The sequence below is a fragment of the Triticum urartu genome, chromosome 4A (genome assembly GCF_056163025.1).
Source record: "Triticum urartu cultivar PI428250 chromosome 4A, HENAU_Tu73, whole genome shotgun sequence".
NCBI classification, from domain to species: domain Eukaryota; kingdom Viridiplantae; phylum Streptophyta; class Magnoliopsida; order Poales; family Poaceae; genus Triticum; species Triticum urartu.
Window position 1 is genome coordinate 344,122,965 of NC_141876.1, and position 21,040 is coordinate 344,144,004.

Genomic DNA, 21,040 nt, shown 5'->3' on the forward strand with positions numbered 1-21,040 from the left:
GAAATTGCATTATCATCCTGGAAAGGCTAATGTAGTAGCAGACGCATTAAGCCGCAAGAGCCATGTCAATACGTTAATGACGGTAGAAATACCAAGGGAGTTAGCCGAAAATCTTCGTGAACTATGTTTGGAAATAGTTCCGAGAGGCTATGTAGCAGCATTGGAGATTCAGTCAACTTTGATGGATAGAATCAGAGAAGCTTAAAAAGCTGACAAAGAGATTGCCGCTATAAAGGAGAAACTAAGCAAAGGAAAAGCTAAAGGATTTCGTGAGGATGAGCACGACACCCTATGGTTTGAAGACCGCGTTTATGTGCCCAATGACCCGGAGATTAGGAAGTTGATACTGCAAGAGGCACATGACTCACCGTATTCAATTCACCCAGGAAATACCAAGATGTATCTAGATTTGAAGGATATTTTCTGGTGGACCGGAATGAAGAAGGATATTGCGGAGTATGTAGCAGTTTGTGATGTATGCCAGAGAGTAAAAGCAGAGCATCAGAAGCCAGCAGGATTGTTACAACCATTGCCGATACCCGAATGGAAGTGGGTTAAGCTAGGCATGGATTTTATCACGGGATTGCCCAGGACTCGTTCAGGCTATGACTCGATTTGGGTTGTAGTCGATCGATTGACGAAAGTAGCTCATTTCATCCCAGTAAAGACCACTTATACCAGTGCTAAGTTGGTAAAGATATACATGACCAGGATCGTATGTCTGCATGGAGTTCCAAGGAGTATCGTATCAGATAGAGGAACCCAGTTTACCTCAAAGTTCTGGAAGCAGTTGCACGAAACTTTGGGAACCAGGCTAGAATTCAGTACAGCTTTTCATCCACAGACAGATGGACAGACCGAGAGAGTCAATCAGATTTTGGAGGATATGCTGAGAGCTTGTGCGCTAGATTACGGATCTAGTTGGGACGATAATTTGCCATATGCAGAGTTCTCTTACAACAACAGTTATCAAACCAGTTTAAAGATGGCCCCTTTCAAAGCTTTGTACGGAAGGAGGTGCAGGACACCATTATTATGGGACGAAGTTGGAGACCGCCAGTTGTTTGGTCCTGACTTGATTAAAGAGTCTGAATAGAAGGTGAAGTTGATTCGCGATAGGCTCAAGGTAGCCCAGTCCAGACAGAAAAGTTATGCAGATTCTAAACGCAAGGAGACAATTTACGAAGTCAGAGATAGAGCTTATCTTCGAGTATCTCCACTTCGAGGAACAAAGCGTTTTGGAGTTAAAGGGAAGCTAGCGCCACGATTTGTAGGACCATATCGAGTTTTGGACCGTATGGGAGAAGTGGCCTACAAGTTGGAATTGCCCGAAGGATTGTCAGGAGTTTATGATGTGTTCCACGTTTCTCAGTTAAAGAAATGTCACGCGGAGATGGCTGAAATACCGTTGAGAGATACAGTGCCTTTGGAAACTATTCAGTTGGATAACGATTTGACCTACGAGGAGAAACCAGTCAAGATTCTCGAGTTTGCCAACCGAGTTACTCGCAGCAAGATTATCAAGTTTTGCAAAGTTCAGTGGAGCCACTACTGAGAGGATGAAGCCACCTGGGAGCGAGAGGAAGATTTGCTCAAAGACCACCCTCACCTATTTTCTAGCCAACCCGAATCTCGAGGGCGAGATTCATCTTAAGGGGGGTAGGTTTCTAACATCCCAAATTTCCAATTTGGAATGTTATACATTAGATCATCAATGCAAATCATATTTTATTTTGCATTTTGGTTGATCCTAGAAATTCTACGCAACTCAATGACCCACGAAGAGAGTTGGGGATTTCATTATTTTCATATTTGAGTTTTCTCAAATTTTGAGAATAGGATCATTTGATTTTATTTATTTTATCATCAATTATTTCTATTACAAAAATACGAGAGAGGGAATAAAATGACTTTCCCAAAATAAAGAAATATTGAGGATTTAATAATAAAATCAAATAAGATTTTATTTCGGAGTTTTTCAGTGTTTTATTTTGAATTTAGGAAAAATGTGCGTTTTTCAAAATTGCATTTAGGTCCCAAATAAATGTTCACCTTGTGCGGCTTGATTTTAGAAGCCCGTGAAAATTTATTTCGGAATTTTTGGAGTCCGTTTAGTTTTTCCTTTTATTTTTCTTCCGAGCGGAATAATTAAAAAAATGCGAACCGACTTAACGGGTCGTGTCCGACCTGGACACTGGCCCGGGAGGGCTTTATAAGCCGAGGCCCAGCCCCGGGGGGAAACCCTAATCCGCCCCAAGCCGCCCCAAGCCGCCGCCGCGCCACCGCCGTCGTCCGTCGCCGGATTCCGCCGCCGAGGTTCGCCGCGCCTCGTTTTTCGTGCCGTCGTTAAAAAAAAGATTGGTTTTCATCGGTTTTTTTAGTTTCAGTTTTTTTAAATAGATCAGGTTTTCCGGTTTATTTAAATAGTGAGCGTTCGTCCGTTCGTTCGTTCTAACGAGTGTTCGTCGTTTTTCTTTTTCTCGGATTAAATCCGCGGTTTTTTCTGATTGCGATTCCTGATCCGATTTTCGTTTTAGTATAACTTTTCGCTCGTTTATCGGAATCAAGCGATTCAAGCGCCTAGAGTTTCGTCTCGAAACCCTCTATCCGTTTAACCAACTTAAACAAGGTTTCGCTACTGTAAAATTTGCCCTAGATCCAGATTACTAGAACGAAGTTGTTTTCTTTCGCCGTTTGACTTTCGTTGCTTCGTTTGATTTGATTCTTTTTGCAAACCGGAGTTCTTAAGATGAACCTTCTGTTTAGATCTCTTATTTGAGTTTTACCCGTGCATTAGATGAGTACTTATTATATGCTTGTTTGTTTGTTTGCGATAGAGTACCCGGAGTGCGCCGCTTGTTACTTCGAATCGCTAGGTTTCGTGGATCATCAGCAAGGCAAGTAACACTTTGATCATACATTTTCTACTACCCAGTTTTATTGCATTAGATCAATCCTCACACATTGCAAGATTAGGATCTAATTAAATTGTGGGATGGTAAGTAGATGAGGTAGTACCTATTACCTGTTATTATCAAACCTTTGGGAGTTACTTCTACGTTTGCTTATTATGCCATGCTATGCTAGTAGACGTGGATTGGGTGAGTGATATCCATGACAGATGTGAGATTGTTAATTAATGGTTTATCTAAGGTGGCAACTTAAACACACATCTAGGTGGATTGAGGCACCTAGGTATTCCAGGACTTGCCTGTTTTCTTTTGGACCGCCACCCAGGCTCCAAGGGATCATGAGACTATTCATACTAGAAACTTCCGTGTGCAGCCACAAGCTATTATGGGCTCTAGCATAGTTGACTAAGTTGTGCGAACTCTTACAGTGGTAGACTAGCAGATGTAGGGGATGTAGGTGGTACGGTCTACCCGATCGTAAGGTGCTAGCTCTTCTGAAAGACTATGTCTTGGTCATCCGTCTTCTCAAACACCATGTAGTGCGAGAGACCAAACGGAGGCGATCGAGTCTTGTGGGGAAAAGTGCGCAAACCTCTGCAGAGTGTAATAAACTAGTCATGATTAGCCGTGTCCCCGGTTATGGACATCTTGAGTATCTAGTACTTGGATTTTCATGTGAATCTCAACATGTTACTCTAAATTAATTTTGTTGGGTTATGTTTAATGATGATGCTTAATTGGGATTGAGAATGCTGTCAACCATTTTCAATGTTTAACAACTACCATGATAGTTAAATAAATTTATTCCTTTGAAGTAGGGAAAAATTGGCTTTACGCAAAACTGTAACCATAGAGCTTTCCACCAGCCAAATATGCATGTAGTATAGTTGTTTCATTCCATTACTCTCTATGTGTTACCTTGCCAGCATATTCCATGTGCTGAGCCGTTTCGGGCTGCAACGTTAATGTTGCAGACTTTTCAGACAACGATTAAGGAGTTTTTAGGTCGTGGTTCTATACTCAGTGATGCCGTTGGAGTTGATGGACTCACTTATCTTCGAAGCCTTCCACTGTTATCATTATTAGATGGCCTAAAGCCATATTTATTGTAATAAGTTCTCTTATGAGACACTCAATGTAATAAGTGTGTGATTGCTACTCTGCTATAAATCCTCCGAGTACTGTGTGGTGTCAGCATTACTGATCCAGGGATGACACAGGAGCACAGAGATCAAACTGTTTGAGGTCTGGTCGCTACACTGGGTGCGCCTCCCAGGCCTGTGGCCACCTCGTGTGCCCTCTAGACTCTGTTTTCTTGCAGAATACTTCTTTTGGTCGGTAAAAGATCATTATATAATCTTCCAAAGGTTTTGACCACCGTACCATGGCAAAATCCTCTGTTCGTTTAGCTAATTCCGTAGCAGATTTGGAGCAAGATGTCTTCGCTAGAGTCGGTCCGGGAGAGTCGCGTCTCTCACCCGATACCAGACCCAAGAGCATATACTGAGCTGACCACTTTGGGTGGTCAACGGAGGAAGAGATGGAGGCTGACCTGAAAAGAGTGGATGCCATGGAGGAAGATCAATAAATTACTTCTCGCCCTCAACCTAGAGTCATACTAGAGGAACTCCAGAGCTCAGGAATACCGAATTTGGTCATACCTCCTAATGCTAGATGTGTCTCATATGATAACATGAAAATGAGTGTTACTTTTTTCCCGCAACCAGGAAGCATCCATGGGTGATCGAAGCTCTGGCTGTCACAGGAAAACTCTGTCAAGAAATAATGCATCTCAAACAGCAAGTCAATAGGCTCGAGGAAGAAAATCGTGTCCTGAAGGGTCATATCACCAAAAAGATTGCACCATCACCTCCGAAGAAAGAGACATAATACATGAGTATGGGCACTCCCCTTGGCAACTGCCATGTTTGGGGGAGGTGTCCTGGTATCATATCGTATCACATCACATCTTTACCTAGTAGAATAAAAAAATTGGTATGATCTAGTTTTGAGCTTTGCTTTGTGATCTATCTATGTAATCGAGTTCGTCAGTTACATAATAAAGAGTAGTTTTGAGTTGAGGTCTTTGCTTTCTTGCTATGATCATGAGGAAAGGAAAAAAGGAGGATAAAAGTAAAAAGAGTATATAATGAAATTATGGAGAGTGATGACTTCACATATAAGAAGTATGATGAATACAATTTATTGGGAGTTGACAAACATAATTTTGGTCATTGTTGCAACTAATAGGAAGTAATAAAGAGAGGTTTCACATATAAACATACTATATTGGACATATTTTGTGATTGTGAACACTCATTAAAATATTACATGCTAAAAAGTTGATGTTGGACAAGGAGGACAACATAATGGGTTATGTTTTCTTATATCCGAATACAAGTTATATTGTCATGGATCCTCCAACATGTTGAGCTTTCTTTCCCTCCTATGCTAGCAAAATCCTTTGCCCCAAGTGGAGATACTACTTGTGCATCCACACATCCTTTAACCCAATTTTTCCATGAGAGTCCACCATACCTACCTATAGATTGAGTAAGATCCTTCAAGTAAGTTGTCATCGGTGCAAGCAATAAAAATTGCTCTCTAAATATGTATGATCTTTTAGTGTGAGGAAAATAAGCTTTATATGAACTTGTGATATGGAAGAAATAAAAGCAACGGACTGCATAATAAAGTTCTTTATCACAAGTGGCAATGTAATCAACCATAAAAGCACATGACAACCTCTGCTTCCCTCTGCGAAGGGCCTATCTTTTACCTTTACCTTCTACCCTTATACAAGAGTCATGGTGATCTTCACCTTTCCTTTTTACACTTCTTCTTTTTGGCAAGCACTATATGTTAGGGAAAGATCCATATATATATATATATATATCCACTCAAATGTAGGTTATCATAAAATATTATTGTTGACATTACCCTTGAGGCAAAAGGTTGGGAGGAGAAACTATAAGCCCCTATCTTTCTCTGTGTCCGATTGAGGCTTTGATCTCATAAGTATCGCGTGAGTGTTAGTAATTGTGAAAGACTAAAATATGGTTGAGTATGTGGACTTACTATACAAAAGATCTTACATTGACTCTTTCCGATATTATGATAAATTACAATTGCTTCAATGACTGAGATCATAGTTTGTTAGTTTTCAATGATGTTTCTGATTCATATTGTACCTTGTGAACGAATTATCACTATAGCATAAGAAATTATATGTCATTATATTACTGTTCTAAAGATGATCATGATGCCCTCATGTCCGTATTTTATTTTATTGACACCTCTATCTCTAAACATGTGGACATATTTTTCGATTTCGGCTTCTGCTTGAGGACAAGCAAGGTCTAAGTTGGGGGATGTTGATACATCCATTTTGCATCATGCTTTTATGTTGATATTTATTGCATTGTGGGTGGTTATTACACATTATGGTACAATACTTATGCCTTTTCTCTCTTATTTTACAAGATTTACATGAAGAGGGAGAATGCCGGCAGCTGGAATTCTGGACCGTTCTGCACAACTCCAAAAGTCCTGAAAAATTTACGGAGAATTATTTTGGAATATATTAAAAATATTGGCTGAATAAATACCATAGGGGGCCCACCAGGTGGCCACAAGCCTAGGGGGCGCGCCCCTAGGGCTTATGGGCCCTTTGGCAGGTCTCCAGCACCCATCTTTTGCTATATGGACGGTTTTGACCTGGAAAAAATCGTAAGTAAGCTTTCGGGACGAAGCGCCGCCGTCTCAAGGCAGAACCTAGGCAGAAGCAATCTAGGGCTCCAACGGAGCTATTCTGCCAGGGACACTTCCCTCCAGGAGGGGCAAATCAAAGCCATCGTCATCACCAACGATCCTCTCGTCGAGAGGGGGTCAATATCCACCAACATCTTCACCAACACAATTTCCTCTCAAACCCTAGTTCATCTCTTGTACTTGTTCTTTGTCTCAAAACCTCATATTAGTACCTGTGGGTCGCTAGTAGTGTTGATTACTCCTTGTAGTTGATGCTAGTTGGTTTATTCGGTGGAAGATCATATGTTTAGATACCTAATGATATTCAATACCCCTATGATTATGAACATGAATATGCTTTGTGAGTAGTTATGTTTGTTCCTGAGGACATGGGACAAATCTTGTTATAAGTAATCATGTGAAATTGGTATTCGTTCCATATTTTGATGAGATGCATGTTGTCTTTCCTCTAGTGGTGTTATGTGAACGTCGACTACATGACACTTCACCATGATTTGGGCCTAGGAGAAGGCATTGGGAAGTAATAAGTAGATGATGGGTTGCTAGAGTGACAGAAGCTTAAATGCATTGCTTTGTAAGGGACTAATTTGGATCCACATGTTTCATGCTATGGTTAGATTTATCTTAATTCTTCTTTCATTGTTACAGATGCTTGCGAGAGGGGTTAATCATAATTGGGAGGCTTGCCCAACTAAGGTATCATGGGAAACCACGGCCACCTATGGGGCCATCAGCCCCTTTGTGGTTCGGCAGGGGGATGTGCATGTTGCACAAAGAGCGGAGAAGCATAACACAGCACGACAAAGATCACACGGCCAGATTTACCCAGGTTCGGGCCGCCGTGAGGCGTAAAACCCTACTCCTACTTTGGTGGATTGATGGTGGATTCTGGTGGAAAAATGCAGCGCTCTTGCCCGGCAGGATTGCTTCGGGGCGAGAGCAACTATGCGCATATGAGTATGTGAGGGTCTGAATCCTCTGTCATTGGCCTCCTTTTATAGAACAAGGGGTCACCACAGTGGCAAATCAGTCTTTACATACTCATTAGATAGCAAACAATGCTATCATACCTAACTCTGTAGGTGGACAGAGTGCATTAAATGCGTCGCTTAGTGTCACATCACAACATGCCCGGCAAGCCTTATCGGGTTGTTTTGCCATCTTCGCACTTGCTTGCTTGACACATCTCAAGATGGGTGTCATTCGAAGATGTTTTTGTAGGAAGTGTCGGCGTTCTGGGAACGGGGGTCCCCAGACTTGCCTGCCTGCGGCCTGCGGCGTGGCTCAAGTGGGGGCCCAGCATGGCCCATCTTCATCAGCTCAAGCTCAAGACCCTCGCGAGGGGCCAAGCCTCACGGAGCGGATGACAGAAAGCTTCCTCAGTGGCAGCCTCATCAGGCAGGCTTGCGAGGAGGCGGAGAGATCAAGGCAGGGGTACCTCGCGAGGAACCCGTGACGCAAGCCATGACGATCGAGACCAGGCGGGCGCCGGCCTACGCAGTGTCCTTGTTTCCCCTTTGGTGCAAAGGGGGCAAGCGCAGGCCAAGGTATCGGGCAAAGGTTGCCATTCCGGTGCAACGAGACCAGCAGAGCGACAGGACGGAGGTCACCATGGAGCCCAAGACGGCGTCATCACCAGTGCTTTTGGCAGCCGAAGACCACCTTTGGTCAGGATAACTAGTACTATATGTTCCCTTTCAAAATGGCCAATTGTTGGCGCCCTTCCTGCTCATTATTTGGGGAGAGGCCCAGGGCCTTTATAAGTAGAACTAGCCACACAGAGTAGAGGGGGATCCAAAAATCTGGTAGAGCCCTAGCAGAGAGAGAGAGAGGGGCAACTGGACTCACCCTAGCAGTTCATCGCACCAGCTCAAGAACACCTCTCGCGAGGCTGTTCTTCCCTTGTACTGTTCATCATCAGCCCCTGAAGCAATCCACCACACCACACACTGGAGTAGGGTATTACACCACAATGGTGGCCCGAACCAGTATAAACCTCGTGTCCCTTGTGTTGTTCGTTGTTTCCAGCTTAGATCACGGGAGGAGATTGGACGTAGATCGGTAGGGGAGAGATCTTCGCGAGCACCCCAGTGTTCGAACCTCAAGGGTCTGCCGGAACCCAAAATCCGACATTTGGCGCGCCAGGTAGGGGTGCGCCAGAGTCCTCCCTCCTGACGACCCACTCTCCCCCAACATCGCATCCCGCCCTCATGGCGGACAACACGCCGCCCGCTCCAGCAACGGATGTCGACACTGGGGCCAGGGGGCTCTGGGCCTTGGCCCCCGCCTTGCGACAGGTGCAGTGGCCGCGCAAGTTCAGGCCCGAGATGCCGCCGCGCTACAACGGCGCGACAGACCCGATGATTTTCCTGCTGGCGTACGAGGAGGCCGTCCTCAGAGCCGGGGGCGACGACCGGGTGATGGCCAACTGGTTACCCATGGCCCTCACCGGCATCCCGCGCGTGTGGCTCCTCCACCTGCCGGCGGCCTCTGTCACCTCCTGGGAGGAGCTGCGCGACCTCTTCCTCGCCCGTTTCACCGCACCAGCGCCGCCCGTCGTCGTAGCTCTCCTGGGTGGCTCCCAGGCACCACCCTCGAGCCATCACGTCAAGCCGTTCACCCGCCGGATCAGCATCGCCTCCAAGCGCCGAGAAGCCCCCCCGGGCTGGGTGGCGCCCGAGGCCGATCTAACCTTTGACTCGGAGGACCACCCCTTCAACCCCATTGGTTCAGGCACGCTCCCGATGCTGTGCACCCCCACCATCTGCCAAGTGGCCGTCACCAGGACCCTCATCGACGGTGGTGCCGGCCTCAACGTGCTCTCGATGGAGGCCTTCAGCCTCCTCCACGTGCCGCTGGAGCGGCTCCAACCCAGCAGGCCTTTCTTGGGCGTCGGAGCCGGCTCCACCGCCTCCTTGGGACAGATCCGCCTCCCAGTGACCTTCGGCACCTGCGACAACTTCCGCACGGAGCTGATCGACTTCGACATCGCCCCCATTGGCCTTCCCTACAATACCATCCTCGTCTATCCGGCCTTGGCTCGGTTCATGGCAGCAACTCACCCGGCATACAACCTCATGAAGATGCCTGGGAGCAGCGGCGTCCTCACCGTGTCAGGAGACACAAGGGATGCACTGCAGGTGCTCCAGCTTGTTTTCAGGGCAGCCGCGGTGGCGCAACCCACTAGCACCGACGCCCTTGAGCCCAAGGGGGCTGCGCCGGCTAAAAAGAAGCAGTTGTTCACCCAAGACAAGGCAGAAACCAAGAAGGTACCAGTCGACGAGGACGGGTCCGCTAGCGCCACCTTCACCATAGGGGCCAACCTCGAGCCCGAGCAGGAGAAAGCCCTGGTCAGGTTCCTACGTGCGAACAAGAAGGTGTTCGCGTGGGAACCTGATCAGTTAGTAGGGGTCCCAAGGGAAGTGATTGAGCATCACCTTAATGTGTGCCCCAATGTGCGCCCCGTGAAGCAGAAGGCAAGGTGGCAGTCTACTGAGAAACAGGCTTTCATCGTTCAAGAGACCCGGAAGCTAGAGGCGGCAAGAGTTATCCGCGAGGTCCGCTACCCTGATTGGCTGGCTAATCCGGTCGTTGTGCCAAAAAAGGGAGGAAAGGAGCGCATGTGCGTCGACTTCACCAACCTCAACAAGGCCTGCCCGCAGGATCCATTTCCGCTCCCCCGCATTGACCAGATAGTCGACTCCACCGCAGAGTGTGACCTATTGTGCTTCCTAGATGCCTTCTCGGGCTATCACCAGATCAAGATGGCGGTAGAAGACGTGGAGAAGACGGCTTTCCTGACCCCGTGTGGAGTGTACTGCTATACGTGCATGCCGTTTGGGTTGCGCAACGCAGGCGCGACCTTTCAGCGGTTGATGCACATCGCCTTAGGCCGGCAGCTCGGGAGGAACACTGAAGCTTACGTCGATGACATTGTGGTGAAGTCTCGTGAGGCAAGAACCCTGATATAGGACCTGGAAGAAACCTTCACGAGCCTCAACGAAGTGGACCTATGGCTCAACCCGGAGAAGTGCGTCTTTGGAGTCCCCTTGGGCAAGCTCCTGGGTTTCCTCATATCCCACAGGGGCATCGAGGCCAACCCGGAGAAGGTCAAGGCAGTCGAAGAGATGAGCCCGCCAAGGACCCTCAGAGAAATGCAGAAGCTCACCGGGCGTGTAACTGCGCTGGGGCGTTTCATCTCCAAGCTGGGGGAACGAGCGCTGCCCTTCTTCAAGGTGATGAAGAAAAAGGGTCCCTTCGAATGGACTGAAGAGGCCGACAAGGCATTCCAAGACCTCAAGAGGTACCTTACAAGTCCACCAGTGATGGTAGCTCTGCGTCCTCGGGAACCCCTGGTGCTCTACCTCGCGGCCACCCCCTACTCCGCTAGCGCAGCCCTGGTAGCGGTCAGGGAGGAGCGCTGTGCCAAGGCCACATCGACCGTCCGAACTGAAGCAAAGCAGATCCAGGAGGGCCTCGCGAAGGCCGCAACCGCAACCGGAAAGGAACAGCCGCAGCAGGAGAATGCACCTGGAGCAGGAGAGGTCTCTTCAGGCGACCAAGCACTTGGGAGCTCCGTCGTCTCAAGAGACGCCTCGATCTCTGGAGGACGCAAGTAGCGCCAGCACCCTCAACCTCGTCGAGCATCCCGTGTACTTTGTCAGCATGTTGCTACGGGACGCAAGGGCACGGTATCCCATGCCTCAAAAACTCCTCCTCGCACTACTAGTGGCCTCACGCAAGCTGCGCCACTACTTCCAAGGACATCCCATCAAAGTCGTCTCAGCATACCCCTTGGAAAGAGTGCTCAGGAGCCCCAACTCAGCTGGAAGGGTTGCTGAATGGAACATCGAGCTACAGGCATTTCAGTTAGAATTCAGTACGACCAGAGTCATCAAGGGAGCCGCACTTGCGGATTTTGTGGCAGAATGGGCAGAAGCGCCGGGTCTTGAGGCAGGCGAAGACCGATCACTTTCCCGGTGAAGTGAAGCACTAGATGGCTGGGTCATGTATTTTGATGGGGCGTTCTCCTGACACGGTGCGGGACCAGGCGCAGTGCTCGTATCCCCTACCCAGGACAAACTCTACTACGCCGTACAACTTTGCTTCTAGCACAGAGAAAAGGTCTCCAACAACATAGCGGAGTACGAAGGCCTAATAGCAAGCTTGAAGGCCGCAACTGCCTTAGGGGTGAAGCGCCTCATCATCAAGGGCGATTCGCAGCTCCTCGTCAACTTCTCCAACAAGATATATGAGCCAAAGGATGAGCACATGGAAGCCTACCTCGCTGAGGTTCGCAAGATGGAGAAACAGTTTTGGGGGCTGGAGTTGCAGCATGTGCCTCGCGGCACCAATCAGGAGGCTGATGACATTGCCAAGAGGGCATCTAGGCGGCTGTCTCAGGAGCCTGGCGTCTTTGAGGAGCAGCTCTTCAAACCCTCGGCGGTGCCATCACTGTCGAGCGCGGCGCAACCAAGGGAGGAGCTCCCTCAGCCGCCTGCCTCAGGAGCCCTGGTCTGCGGCCCAGCCTCGGGGGCACGCCTGCTCCTGGCGTTAGAGCCTCAGGAAGGGTGTTAGATCCCGGAGCTCAAGAACTACCTGATGCAGGGGACTCTGCCGGAGAATGAGGAGGAAGCAGAGCGTGTGGCACGGCAGGCCACGGCTTATTGTATCAGGGATGGAGAGCTCTACAGAAAGCGACCAAATGACATGTCCCTACGTTGCATCTCCCGAGAGCAAGGGAAGGAGCTACTGGCGGACATACACGGCGCAGACTGCGGGCACCACTCGTTGTCACGGACCCTCATCAGCAAGGTGTTCCGTAGTGGATTCTATTGGCCCACAGCGCTCAACGACACTGTTGAGCTTGTGAAGGCTTGCGAGGCCTACCAGTTTCACGCTAAGCAGATCCATCAGCCTGCGGGGGGTCTACAGTCTATACCCCTCTCATGGCCGTTTGCAGTTTGGGGGCTAGACATTCTGGGCCCGTTTCCTCGGGCGCCAGGGGGCTATCGCTACCTCTACGTCGCCGTGGACAAATTCACCAAGTGGGCTGAGGTGGAAGCCGTCCACACAATCCCGGCAGGCTCAGCGGTCAAATTCATCAAGGGCCTCGTGAGCCGATTTGGGGTGCCCAACCGCATCATCACCGACAACGGTTCGCAATTCACCAGTAATTTCTTCAAAACGTACTGTGGTAACCTTGGAACGCAGATATGCTACGCTTCGGTAGCACACCCCCGGAGCAACGGCCAGGCTGAGCGGGCCAACGCGGAGGTCCTGAGGGGCCTCAAAGCCAGGACCTTCAAGAAGAAGCTGGAAGCCTGTGGCAGGGGCTGGTACGACGAGCTCCAGTCCATGCTGTGGTCAATCCGCACAACTGCGACCAAGCCGACTGGTGAGACCCCGTTCTTCCTCGTATACAGAGCAGAGGCTGTTCTCCCTCATGAGGTCAGGCGTCGCTCCGCACGGGTCCTGGCGTTCGACGAGACGCGGCAGGACGCCATGCGGGGGATGGATCTCGTGCTGGGGGAGGAACGCCGTCGAGAAGCCGCGCTACGAGCGGCAAGGTATCAACAGGCGCCACGACGATACCACTGCCGCAACATCCGCCCCAGAACTCTTGAGGTAGGGGATCTCGTGCTCAGACGGGTTCTCTCCAGGGAGGGGCTGCACAAGCTGTCTCCCATGTGGGAGGGCCTATTCAAAGTTGTTCATGTTTCCAGGCCTGGCTCCGCGCGCTTGGAGACCACGGAGGGGGTACCCATCCAGAACGCGTGGAACATTCAACATCTCCGGAGGTTCTATCCCTGAGCGAGGCCTAGCGCCTAGGAAAGGCCCGGTGCCTGTGAAGCTGCTGCGTTTTGGGAAAGGCCCGGTGCCTGTGAAGAAAGCGAATGCCTGTGAAGCTAATGCGTTTTGGCAAAGGCCTGGTGCCTGTGAAGAAGGCGAATGCCTGTGAAGCTGCTGCGTTTTGGGAAAGGCCCGGTGCCTTGAAGAAGGCGAATGCCTTTGGAGCTGCCGTGTTTTGGGAAAGGCCCGGTGCCTGTGAAGCTCGCCACCCGTGACACTCTCACGTAATAATGAGTGGGGCTGTACACGCCCCGGAGTCTCCGGAGTGCCGCCCTCGGGCCTCGGGGGCTCCCGCCCACGCCCAATGCAGGACTTAGCTCCGCGCTGGTGAGAAGATGTCGAAGACTAGAATAGGTGCCGGACGCGGCTTTCCCATTTGCTTTCTACAGTTGGCTTTTTTATTCCTGTTTGAAGTTTTATTGGAGTTGCTGACGTTCCTGGCTTGTGACTCTTTGTCTTTCTCGCTCGCTTGCCTCGTTTTCTCTCGTGCAAGTCTCGCGAGGGAGTCGCGGGCGCCCTCGCGAGTGTTTTCTACCCCGATCATTTGGAGCTTTCCTATCCGAGTCCTCTGCGGGAGCACCCCTCCCAGTTTGTGCCCCACGGGCATCACGACACGAGCGCAGGACCTAGGCCGATCGCCCTCACAACCAAGACCGTAAGCTACCCCTCCTACTGATCCTTGCAGAGCACGAAGCGCACGACGAGGCCACGGCCTCAGGAGGAGAGGACCGCGCCAAGCCCCACCGAGCTAAAATAGTTCCCGCACATGGGTGCGCGGCGCGGAAACACAACGCAGAAATAGCGGAAACAGCACGATGGTCAAACAGTAGCAGTTCTAACACGCCCCCGCGGGGCCCTACATTACTTTCTATTTCTATGCAGGATAAGAAGGAAAACAAAACGGGCGCGATTCGTCCTGTGCCAACCCACCACGAAGGCTCGAGATGCTCCTGGGGCTCAGGCAGATCCCTCCTCTCGCTTCACCGGGGCGCGACGGCGGGCTGACCCGCTACCTTCACCCAGGCGGGCGCGACGGCGCGGGGGCTGGTCGCGGCCACCGCTAGAGGAGCTGCTGCCCGAGAAGGGGTCGCCGAAGCTCAGCGAACCCCGAGCACCGCCGCCTGTACGCCAGTCGCCATCTTCATCCTGGTCAGTGCCGGGGATGGGCAGGCGGCCGCGGTCGTCATCTTCAGGGCAGCACCCGGCACGGCGACCATCTTCCCCAAACACCCTCACGTAGAGGGTGGCGTCGCCATCGAACTTGAAGTACAGGGTACACCACCGGCCCAGGCCGCGCGCGCGGGCAAACGTTTGCCAGCCGCATGTCAGAGCCCCGTTTCCAGAGACGGAGACCTCCAGCGAAGCCCAGGAGGCCCTGCTACAGCAGCCGTCTGCCTGGAGCCAGAAGCTGCACCGAGCGCTGGCCGGCAGTTCATCTACGAAGAAACGGGGGAGTTGGAGCCGGGTGCTGGATGGGTCCGCCGGCCACACGACGAACTCCGGCAGCACCTCTGCAGAGCGAAAGCATGGCCTAGGGGGGCGCACACCCACGGCGCGCCCCCCATTGGCAACCGGGCGCTCACCACCGCGCAGGGAACCGCCTCCATGGCCGCGGGAGGCTACCACGGGGACCGTGGTATACTTGCGAGGGCAGCCTCGGCCGCGCTTGGTCCGGGGGGTCAGGCCCTACCCGGGGGGCCTTTCCTTTCTCCGCGGCCGAGAATCTCTTTGGGGCCATGAGGATGGTGAGTAGCCAAGAAGAAGAAAAGGAGCAGCAAGAAGGGATGGACTGAAGGGGCTCACCCAGCCTCGTACTTATAGGCGGAGGAGGTCAACCGCCAAGCACCACGATCGCAGGTAATCATGACCGGTTTCTCTGCATGCAGGGGCTTGTCAAGTCATGCGGTCGCCGAGGCATCGTGGGGAAGCGCATACGCCCACGTCCAGTCAACCGCCACACGGCGCCCAAGGCCGCAGGCTGTTGGGGCCCACAGCGCTTCGCGCTTACCCCTTCGCTTCCCCGCCAGGCCAAGCCGGGGCGCGCCTTGGGCCCGGTGGCTACTGTCGGCATTCTGGGAACGGGGGTCCCCAGATTTGCCTGCCTGCAGCCTGCGGCGTGGCTCAAGTGGGGGCCCAGCGCGACCCATCTTCATCAGCTCAAGCTCAAGACCCTCGCGAGGGGCCAAGCCTCGCGGGGCGGATGATAGAAAGCTTCCTCAATGGCAGCCTCATCAGGCAGGCTCGCGAGGAGGCGGAGAGATCAAGGAAGGGGTACCTCGCGAGGAACCCGTGACGCAAGCCATGACGATCGAGACCAGGCAGGCACCAGGCGGGTGCCGGCCTGCGCAGTGTCCTTGTTTCCCCTTTGGTGCAAAGGGGGCAAGCGCAGGCCAAGGCATCGGGCAAAGGTTGCCATTCCGATGCAACGAGACCAAGACCAGCAGAGCGATAGGATGGAGGTCACCGTGGAGCCCAAGACGGCGTCATCACCAGTGCTTTTGGCAGCCGAAGACCACCTTTGGTCAGGATAACTTGTACTATATGTTCCCCTTCAAAATGGCCAATTGTTGGCGCCCTTCCCGCTCATTATTTGGGGAGAAGCCCGGGGCCTCTATAAGTAGAACTAGCCACACAGAGTAGAAGGGGATCCAGAAATCTGGTAAAGCCCTAGCAGAGAGAGAGAGAGAGAGAGAGAGGCGACTGAACTCACCCTAGCAGTTCATCGCACCAGCTCAAGAACACCTCTCGCGAGGCTGTTCTTCCCTTGTATTGTTCATCATCAGCCCCTGAGGCAATCCACCACACCACACACTAGAGTAGGGTATTACACCACAACGGTGGCCCGAACCAGTATAAACCTCGTGTCCCTTGTGTTGTTCGTTGTTTCCAGCTTAGATCGCGCGAGGAGATTGGACGTAGATCGGTATGGGAGAGATCTCCGCGCGCACCCCAGTGTTTGAACCTCACGGGTCTGCCGGAACCCGAAATCCGATAGGAAGTGGCTGCCATGTGGTAAGAAGCAGCCACTTAGTCACTTAGGGGCTTGACACCGCACTAATCGATGACTTGTGTCGCTATGAGGTGGAGCGGTGAAGCTTTGGCAGGGCAGTCTATCGTCGCTGTGCCCGGCAAGCCTGTCGAGGCGGTCTAGAGGCTTGCCTTCGGGGCAATTCTCGTCCTCGCCATGCTCGCCTGCCCGACAAGGGAGGTTTTTCCCTTAGTGATATCTTGTCTCTCTATCTTGACTTGGTCTTCTTGATCTGCACTTTGATTCTCCAAATAACTGATATCTACTGCTTGGTCTGATCTTGGGTACTGCAATCTTGTACTTAGGCATGTGCACAGTCTGGGCAACAAACCCACCCAGGGTTTGTTGCACCGACATAAAGACAACACCAAGCACCGGGCCACCCACATATCAAATTATCAAAATAACAAACATGAATCGTATGAGCATGATGAAAACTAACTTGACAACAATTCCCATGTGTCCTCGGGAGCGCTTTGCTTTATATAAGAGTTCGTCCAGGCTTATCCTTTGCTATATAAAGGACTAGACCGTTGATGGTGTGCGTTGCCGCGCCCGTCTATTTTAAATGTTCTATGATGGTGTTAGAAATTTATGTACAAACAAGGAGTTCTAGGAGTTCTAGTTAGTTCAAAATGAGTGATTATTACAGGATTTACCTTTAACAAATTTTGAGAAATTACAGTTACGATTCGATCGAAAATCTGCCTCCGGCGTATTAGAAGTTGTTTTTTATAATGCATGCTACAATGCATAGTTGTCAAAACATAGATCAAGAATAAGAATTAGGGAAACATTTGAGCAATTAACTGATGCAACAATAGGAAACCTGAATGGACAGAAGCCATGATAGTTCTCCCATTGCCCATACATATTCGACCATAAGGATTTACTCCAGCATCCGGTACCCTGCTAAAATACCAAGCAATATATTGCCCTTCCTGCGCAGCAATGTGCAGCAATCTGGCAGGAAAATAAAGAAGAAAACTGAAAGCACCATATTTTCACTGCAATCGCTGCTTAAAACTTTACATTGCCAAAATTACACAGAAAAATGAAAGGCATTGTAAGCTTATGTGCAGGTAGAAACATGTCTCATGAATCCACACGTGTAAGACTCCTTCACTGGCTGGTGTTGTCCACCCGCGCTTTTGTTGTAATTGTTGGGTTTTTCACCGCACACTACTTTCACTCAGTTGGTTATTATAGTGCAAACGTTGATTGGGGGTAGTTCTTTTTTCGATGCTTACGTAATAGGGGAATCAGATGAAAATTAAATTCTGCAAAGGTTATTATTATGGCCTTCAAAATGATGCAAAATGAACTCCACTTATCCAGAATCATGATTTATGCAGTTTTTCTTTTAAAATTTTGGTTATTCTGGTCATGCATAAAAGGGATTGACTATCAACATAGTTGTGTAAGCTACAAAGATGTTAAATTCAATACCATGGAAGTTTCTTTCCTCTAAATTACGGTTCCATTGTAGGTAGGCTGCACATCAGAATAATGTGTGCTCACAAAAATGATAGACACGAACGTACCAAATAGGTAAATGACTTACCAGACAATATAAAATAGGGGAACTGAGGAAGCGCCTGAGAACACTGTAAGGGTCAGAAGTGAATACATGGTAACACATAAATAATAATTCAACTGGCCAACCACACTGAATATTTTTGCAATAGCTTAAACATAGGAGTATGTAATTGGGAGAAGTTTCATGGTAAGATGGAAATAAGCTTCCTACCATCTTCACATGCACCCCTATTATCATCTAGCTATGTGAGTTCCAGAATGATCACTAGATATTTGAACAAATAAACATGGTAGTGATTTTGAGCATCCACATATTGTGATTGTTCTGTTCCACTTCAAGAATATAAGATCATCTGTCTATCCATCATGCTCTTAAAAAACAATCGAGTTGGTAGGACAAGAAACAACAAAGAGCATATGTAGGACATTACCCAGCAGCATTTACTTGCTTTCAACCAAGATGAGTTCAAGTATTTCCTTGAAAATCCGGATCTGTAAAATACCAGTCTTTTCTCTGAAGGTGCAGCGGGTTAGGGTGCCGCTCTCTGTTCGCTGATGGCGAAGGGGTCCATACTCAAACCGGTGCAGCAGGGAGCAACTTTGATGCAGCGGAGATGGTATCCACTCCGTCAGTGAGCTGGGCTCCAACCTTAAAGGTCATTGGCGGCATCCTAGGTTTGCCCCTACATGAACGACGTCCTAGGGCGAGTGTTGTGACCCTATTTCCATGTCTCAGGTTCATGTATAACGTTGCTAGGAGTATGTGTTTCTAAGCCCAATCAGTTTCTTATGTCTCTGTAGCTCCATGTGCCAGTTCATCAGTCTAGCATCTGCTGACTAATGTTGCTTATTAGGGTAGTTAGAGTAAGACAGTGTAGCATCAGTCCTATATCATGTGCTCTATGAACATGCAAGGTACACTATGTAAGATGTTAATTTGTAGTACTATGCTCTGTTTGGATAAAGCTCATTCGTTCTTACTCTCTTGTGCCTAATTATACCATGGTTAAAAAGAGACAATGCATCCTTCGGTCGATCATAGAAGACATTAACTTGTACTCAAATTATAAGAGCGTTCAGATCACTAAAGTAGTGACGTAAACGCTCTTATATTTCTTTACAGAGGTAGTATTATTACCTGTCTGACAAAGCATCATGTGCGCTATGAAGTATGAACATGCAAAATATCGGTTCAGTTAATTCTATATGATGTACCCTGCGGACATGTCAGACATTGGTTGAGTTAGCTCTATAATCATATACCTATGGACATGGATGACATTGCTCATACTCCTTAAGTAGTATTCTTCTATCTCGAGTTAAAAAGCGTTCTTACCGTTGTCCCTGAAGTAATATGAGTACTACTCCTTTGTGAAAAAGTCCGAGAATTTTCTTCTCTAAATATGTGAAAATGTAATATGCAGGAAAACCATCTTCTTCTAACTTTTCAACATTGGAAGCATAAGCATCTGCTCTACAGATTTCATGAACCTCTACCACAAAGATGGATATGAGAGATCAATACACTACACCAAATGGTCTTTAACCAATGAAATCTAGCTATCTAAAATAAAGAGACATGAATTACAACCCAAGCGTGGATTAACATGGATAAGAATTTTGAGCACAAGCTCCTAATTGTACCGGTATACTAATCATACGCCTGTGTAAAATGCAAATCCAAACCAGTAGACAACCGTGGCGTAGCATGAACATCACCTGCACATATTTTTGTTGGGAGAGGATATGAGTTTCTTTTGTTGAGACGACACGAGGACATTGATGCAATTTATAGGTAGTATAACTGAGCATGTTGCTGAAGAAGATGTTGCTGCCGGAGTAAGATGTGCATAGACAGCCACGGAGAGAAGCATTATATAGTAACTGCGAGGTTTGCGACTTTACCAGGCATTAAGCAAATGAATGATAATAGGCCTGAATGAATGATAATAGGTCATAATCGCGAGCTTGAAGGGGGGCAAAGCAGTTTCCAGCGGAAGAATGCCATGATTGCGAGCTTGAAGGGGAGGAGAGAACTTACCAGTACACGAGGCGTCTACCATTTAATCCCGCTCCTCTGATTGGTGGGATCGACCGGATGTACTTGGCTCCTGCATCCCGCTCCTCCTATCGCTCGGATCGACTCGATCCCATCCCAGACCTCAGGTGGACGGACGCACATAGGCACCTTTACTAGATGGAACCGGCCACCCCTCTCTGCGGCTCGATTCTGGAGAGGAATCGATGCAGTCCCGTCGCCCTCAGCCTGGATCGGGACTCGATTAGTCCCTTCCCCTCAACATCGATCTGGAATCGTTTATGGTTCGGGAGTGTTTTTTTCCTTCAGCGGATGCGTTAGCGAGTAAATGGAGCAGGCGCGTTAGCTCGTAGGCCTCCCTCCTTAATGGGCTGCCGACTAGCCAAAGGCCCGGTACACCAAAGGCGTCCGATTTGGTCCGTGGAGCAGCAGCCCACAGGACAGCCAGGCCAGTTAACACAGACCGCGGAACAGATCACCACACATACGAAATCGGATGGCCAGTAAGTCCCAGATCAGAAAAACGGACGGTCGAAAGCACAAATCACTGTGGGAGCTCGGTTTAGGTGTGGTTATACTGTCCTTAATTGGGTCACCTTGCTGCACTTTAGTTACACTTGTTACTTGTTACCCATTACGAATTATCTTATCACCAAACTATCTATTACTGATAATTTTAGTGCTTGCAGAGATTACCTTACTAAAAATCGCTTGTCATTTCCTTCTGCTCCTCGTTGGGTTCGACACTCTTATTTATCGAAAGGACTACGATAGATCCCCTATACTTGTGGGTCATCACATCCCCAAGTTTAGGCTCTTGCCACTCCTTATACTTTCATCCATCTTGATCTCTCCCAAATCTTGAAAACATCAATCACACAAAACTCAACAAAACCTTGT

The 21,040-nt window shown here is 49.3% G+C and overlaps 1 long non-coding RNA gene across 1 annotated transcript; it reads right to left on the reverse strand.

The window, feature by feature from the left end:
- Positions 1-4,669: 4,669 nt before the first annotated feature.
- Positions 4,670-20,484, reverse strand: LOC125551553 (uncharacterized). The gene is made up of 3 exons (XR_015601079.1): positions 20,144-20,484; positions 17,006-19,821; positions 4,670-6,461 (listed from the first exon to the last, which is right to left on the reverse strand). It is a non-coding gene; the product is annotated as an uncharacterized LOC125551553 (long non-coding RNA).
- Positions 20,485-21,040: the final 556 nt, after the last annotated feature.